The sequence below is a fragment of the Hyla sarda genome, unplaced genomic scaffold (assembly GCF_029499605.1).
Source record: "Hyla sarda isolate aHylSar1 unplaced genomic scaffold, aHylSar1.hap1 scaffold_31, whole genome shotgun sequence".
Classification (NCBI taxonomy): domain Eukaryota; kingdom Metazoa; phylum Chordata; class Amphibia; order Anura; family Hylidae; genus Hyla; species Hyla sarda.
Genome location: NW_026609824.1, coordinates 159,541 through 165,239, shown reverse-complemented (window position 1 = coordinate 165,239; position 5,699 = coordinate 159,541). Strand labels below are relative to the sequence as shown.

At 43.7% G+C, this 5,699-nt stretch overlaps 2 pseudogenes; both read left to right on the top strand.

The window, feature by feature from the left end:
• Nucleotides 1-2,072: 2,072 nt before the first annotated feature.
• Nucleotides 2,073-2,279, top strand: LOC130328580 (U2 spliceosomal RNA; annotated as a pseudogene).
• Nucleotides 2,280-4,357: 2,078 nt separating this feature from the next.
• On the top strand, nucleotides 4,358-4,490 carry LOC130328571 (U2 spliceosomal RNA; annotated as a pseudogene).
• Nucleotides 4,491-5,699: the final 1,209 nt, after the last annotated feature.

Here is a 5,699-nt window from a genome sequence, read left to right as displayed (position 1 = left end):
CTTTTTATGGTATTTTAAAAGAAGATTTGTTCTCCCTTTTTACGGAAGTCTTTAAGTCTAAAATCCTCCCAGGCTCATGGAAGAAGGGTGATGTCTCCCTGCTATTCAAAAAGGGAGACCGGTCGGAACTCAAAAACTGGAGACCAATCACCCTTCTGAACTGCGACTATAAAATAATGGCGAAACTGTGTGCTAACCGCTTAAAGAACGTAATCCATAAAATAATTCATACAAACCAAGTCTGTGGGGTGCCTGGGAGGAGTTTATGGGAGAACCTAAACCTTTTAAAGGATGTAATTAGCGACACCAAATTAAGAAAAGGAAAGCTGGCAGTTTTATCCATAGATTTTGAAAAAGCTTTCGACAGGGTGTCACATTTTTATCTTTTTAAGGTTTTAGAGAAAATGGGTATACCTGATGGCTTTTTATTGTCTCTTAGAGCTTTTTATGATAACTGTACTAGTAAAATTTTAGTAAATGGTTTTAAGACACAGGGCGTGATTTTAAATTCCGGAGTGAAGCAGGGGTGTCCCTTGTCCCCACTACTCTTCATTTGCGCAATAGAGCCTCTTTTATGTACAATACGAAAGGATAAGCAGATCCATGGAGTCCCCCTGCCAGGAGGAGGGGGACTAGAGGCGAAGGTAGTGGGGTACATGGACGATGTTGCGGTGTTTTGCAGGGACACCCCATCGCTTCAGAAGACGCTAAAACAGATTCAATATTTTAATTGTGCCTCCGGTTTTAAAGTCAATTTTAACAAAAGTAACATTTTAAACATAGGCGGAATGCCTTTGTATGATGTGCCCGTCCCTGTGTCTGAGTCGGTGCAGATTTTAGGTGTCTCCTTTGACGAGTCTAATAATGGTTTTAATAGCTGGGACTTGGTGGCTCAAAAAATAAATAAGAAAATATGTATGTGGAACATGCGAGAACTTACAATGGAAGGGAAGGTTTTAATTACAAAAATGGTGCTTTTACCTATTTTATTGTATTTAAGTCTGGTTTTCCCACCCCCCGAAATGGTTCTAAAGAAAATAACAAAAGCTTGTTTTACTTTCTTTTGGAGTTCTAAGAGCGAAAAATTAAAGAGACAAATTGTGATAAAACCGAACTCCAGGGGCGGTAAGGATTTTCCAGATTTTAAAGCTTTCCTTTTAATAAAGTTTTTTAGCATGTGTTTTACTACTGTTTTTAAAGATAGCTACTGGTCTTATTTTGTTCGTTTTAATACTGGTTATTTTATGCGGAGGAACGGCTGGTTTTCTACAGTTTTAAGTTGCCCTTATTCTTTGAATTTACCCCCTCAATACATGATTTTAGGAAAAATTTTAAACTTATATAATTTTAAAGGTAAAAGTGTTCAGGATCTGTGCAATAGCAAAAAACTACTAAAGGAAATAAAAGAAACCAGTACCGTGACTCCCATCAAAAATTTTAACGAACAGAAGTGTATACAGATTTGGAAGATGTTGAGTATTAATTATCTTTTTAATTCACAGAAGGACCTGGCCTGGAGCTGCGCACACGAGTGTCTTCCATGCCGGGCATTCCAGCACCGAAGAGGATTATCCAACTCTGCAACCTGCCCGAGGGAGGGATGCCGACAAGAGGAGACCGTGCACCATCTAATATGGACTTGTTTTTACTCGCAGAAAATATGGACAAAGATACTCCCTCTGGTAAAAAGGATAACTGGACTAAAAGACTTAAATATTGCAGTGGTTTTTTATGGTTGCCTGGAATGCCCAACACGGACTCAAGAGACTATTGCATGGAAGATCATAAACTGTGTGAAGGCAGCTCTGTGGAAGGCCAGGAATATTTTATTGTTCAAGCATGAGGTTTTATCTGTGAAGGACATTTTATCTATCTGTTTTTATGAAATGTACCAGTACTATCTTTTAGACAAGAAGAGATTTCCGCTTTTATCTAGAAAATGGTTTTTAAAAGAATGGAATTCTATCTTGTAAAGCCACCAAGTGCCCATTTTATGTTTTAATATGTTGTAAATATGTTATTTATATGTAACTGTATTTATTGACATATTTGCACAACTTTGTTAACATTATTTAATTTTTAATAAAGTTGCCCCCGTAAGGGTAGTCAAGTTAAAAAAAAAAAAATCTGTTCTTATCAGTTTAATATCTGATACGTCCCCTATCTGGGGACCATATATTAAATGGATTTTTGAGAACGGGGGCCGATTTCGAAGCTTGCTTCCGTCGCCCTATGCATTGACCCGATATGGCAGTATCTTCGGGTACAGTGCACCACCCCCTTACAGGGTTAAAAAGAAAGATTCCTACTTTCATTGCTACCTGCTTGCTGGCTAGCCAGCTAGCCAGCCCTGTGGGCCTTGCTGCTGCTGCAGCCAAAAACAAAAGGTGGTGCTGCTGCTTCTGCTTCTGCTTGTGTCTGGCCGTTGTTGGAGCGTCCAGGCACAGGACTTCTGCTGCTGCTGACTAAATGGCCTCCTTAATCGGATCATCTGAGCAGCCAGCACACCTGTGCAGGTAGGTAGGGCATGACATGATAGGCAGCTGCCTTATAGCGGGTGGGTGCTGAATGTTCCTAATTGACAAAATAAGATTAATGCTTATGAAGAAATATAAAATCTCATCCCTTCCCCAATATCGCGCCACACCCCTACCCCTTAATTCCCTGGTTGAACTTGATGGACATATGTCTTTTTTCGACCGTACTAACTATGTAACTATGTAACTATGTAACATAACATGGGGGGTCTCCTGGCTGTTCACACAGGTGTGTCATTGCTGTACATTGACCATGCATTGCTTCTGTGGTATTGCAAAGGCAAAGACAAATGCTTCCAGCCATCCATTGCACTAATGGATTGGTCATCAGCTGGCTGTCTATGTCCCGCATCAATATAGACCAAAGTACAGAGGGTTAGGCTATGCTATTGTGCACCTACCTGATGCATCAGAAGGTGCGAGGCCCTTGCTAAATTCTGTGCACAGACTTTGAGATCTATGCTTTAGACTGTATCTAAACCTGCTCCAACATGGACTGACATTCTGGCCTACTTTCAGCCGATGCGACTTGTCTGTCGCTGAACAGTCGCTTTTTATGTATTCAGCACCTATGTATAATGTTGTAAAAATGCTCTAGAAGCTAAAGTCGCAGAAATGTCACACATATTTGGCCTGCAACTTTCTGTGCGACAAATTCAGACAGGAAAAATCAGTATAAATCCTCAGAAAATTATCCCCCAGTGTCTCCATCTGCTGGCGGTATTGAATAAGCATTGCTGCACTGATAGGGTATGCATTAGACGAAAAAAAAGAAGAAAAAGAAGAATAATACGCCCAGAAAAGAGGCAAAAAGGAGAAAAACGTAAAAAAACGTGAAAAAAAAGTAAGAGGAAGAGAAGGGAAAAAAAGGTGGAAATGGGTTTAAAAGTGATTTCGGCGGAGAAATATATATATATATATATATATATATATATATATATATATACGCGCACACACACACATATATATATAAACGTATTCTCCGTTGAGATATTGCAGCCGCTGCTGTGTCCAGGCCCAGGAGCTTTAGCACTGTGCTGTGATGTCACTCAATACCACTGACATCACTAGGTGTAAACAACATCTCACCTTAGCTGTGTATGTGACTATGGAGCTGGTTGGTGATGTCGTCTATTATGGCCTTCATAGAAGCAACAGGAGATTGTTGCATCCATCTAGAACCCTTAGAACTACAGTGCTATGATGTCACTCACTTCCACAGGCCTTGCAGAGTGTAAACAACAACAACCCAGCTTTGTTGTGTATGTAACCATAGGGATTGTGATGTCGCCTAGAACCTTCACAGCAGCGACAGCTTTATGAGGAGCATCAGCACTGCTCTGCCTGAGCAGAACCATCACCGCCATAGGTTGTCAAATAACCCGGATTTAACCCACACAAGTAAGTCCAATAGGGTGCAGGCATGTCCTCTATGCTTACAGCTTCCCGTGGGTGTTGGTTTGATACCGTTTGGGGACAGCCAAGGAGGCATCTGCAGGCAACAAAGGTAGGTGTGTGCTTGTGTGTGTGTTTCCTATGCAGATCCTAAGCCCAGTGTCACATGCAAGTAGGAGGAGTAAGAAGGGTTCCTGGCAAATCCGGGTTATGGATTGCATTTAAAAAGGCCCCGTGGGAGTGCAATGGGCCCCTGTCTTGCTGCTTAGCAATAATGGTATGGGTTTAGGTTCTGCTGTGTGTACTGGTGGTTGACTGCCCCCCAGCCCAGAGTGTGCATGGGAAATTGTCTGGCAGCCTCCCTGACAGCAAGCAGTGATAGTGCCCATAAAGGGGACCTTGTTGGGCCCGCCCCTTTCACGGTTATCGCTTCTCGGCCTTTTGGCTAAGATCAAGTGTAGTAATACAGGAGATCTGGTCAGAAGGTACTCGGGTACCCCTCTCCTCGGCCTTGTGGGATCGCCCAGGTTTATTGCCTGGGCTTCACCCACTTGTTGCTATTGGGGAGAGGGCTTAGTCCCAGGGTAACGGGTTGCGATCGCCTCTCAAAGCCTTCGGGTGGAGAGAGGTTTGAGCGAATTGGCTGGTTGGTTGGAGCGGAGAGAACCAGACCAAAACACGAATGAACCATGGATGAAGATCTAGATCCTGGTTCGGTACCGGCATATGCCCGGATTAAACACACTGTGCGGGTCATTCTCACAGGTGATGCGGCGGATGCACGTGGCATGAGGTTCGTGATAGAGGACGTGCTCGACAAGATTCTTAATGTTCGTAAGCGAGAGATTTTGGCCATCCAGGATTACCCTAAGCGGAGGATCTACGACTGCACTTTCATAGGGGAAGGCGTATTCTTAGATGCGATAATGAGAATTCCAAAGCAAGATGATCCGAGGCTTAAGGGTATCCAAATTGTCGAGCACGTCCTAGATGAAACCAAGTTGATTGTCGTGAAGATGTACTCCCCTTTTGTAAATCAGAGAGAGATTGATGGGTTCCTGACAGCCTACTTTAAAAAGGTGGAGTTCAGAGGAAAAATCATGAACGACTGTGGTGTCTGGACCTCAAAATGGCGATATCAAGTCACGTGTAACAAAGACCCCACCCTCCCAGGGGGGATACTTTTACCGCCTGCACGTTTTAAATTAAACAATGTGTGTGGCGACCTCTTTTTTGCGGGAATGCCAAACTTCTGCAGAAGGTGCCAACGTTATGGGCACATAAAGGAAAATTGTGAAAGTTCCTGTAAGAAATGTGGAAGCATGCAACATGAAACAGAAAAATGTGATAAGGGTTTGAGATGTAATTTTTGCCGTCACTTTGGTCACGTGTATGCTTCCTGTCCCCACAGACCAAAAAAAAACACAGAACAGCAAGGGCAACCCAAGAGAGACGTCCGGAGACCAGCCTGGGGAAAAGCCAGAGAGGAGGAGCACCCCCCACAAGAAGAGGTAAGCTGTGAGATGGAGACCACGGCCCCCCCAAAAGAACCCCAGGAGAAAGAGGCACAGGGGGAAAGGGGGACCCCAATAGAGAGGAGGCCGGGGAAGAGAAATGCGAGAGGGGATCGGGCAGATACCTCAGAGAAGGTGGAAGAGCGAGAGGTGCCCGATTCCACCCCAGAAGGTCCTCCTGCTCGGGGTCCCCCTGAGTGTGAAAACATGGACGGAGTAGCAAAGGTGAAAAGACGGAGGGGCTCCAAAGGGC